This window comes from Myotis davidii, unplaced genomic scaffold (genome assembly GCF_000327345.1).
Source record: "Myotis davidii unplaced genomic scaffold, ASM32734v1 scaffold1997, whole genome shotgun sequence".
NCBI classification, from domain to species: domain Eukaryota; kingdom Metazoa; phylum Chordata; class Mammalia; order Chiroptera; family Vespertilionidae; genus Myotis; species Myotis davidii.
In genome coordinates, this window is record NW_006288266.1 from 103,194 (window position 1) to 103,531 (window position 338).

The following is a 338-nucleotide window of genomic DNA, read 5'->3' on the forward strand; positions in this document are numbered from 1 at the left end:
AGCCGCCGGACAACATTCGGTCGCGGCCAACGTTCGCGCCTCCGGGCCCCCGCGCCCCCAGAAAAGCCTCCGAGCGGAGCCACGCCCCTTTCGAGAGGCCCATTTGCACCGGCCTCTCGCGAAGCGGGCGTCTCCCTTCGGCCGTTCCCGTCAGGTGCCGGGACATCCCGAGGCCAAGGCCACGCCCGATCCGGATGCCTCGGAACTTGGCTCCTTTCACGCACGAGGCCCCGCCCCTTTCCGAACGTAAGCAGTTCGGTGTTCGGTCTTCTTCAGCTCCCGTCAACCCGCAGCCTGAGGCCCCGCCCCCTCCTGCCGCCAGCGCTCCCCCTATTGGG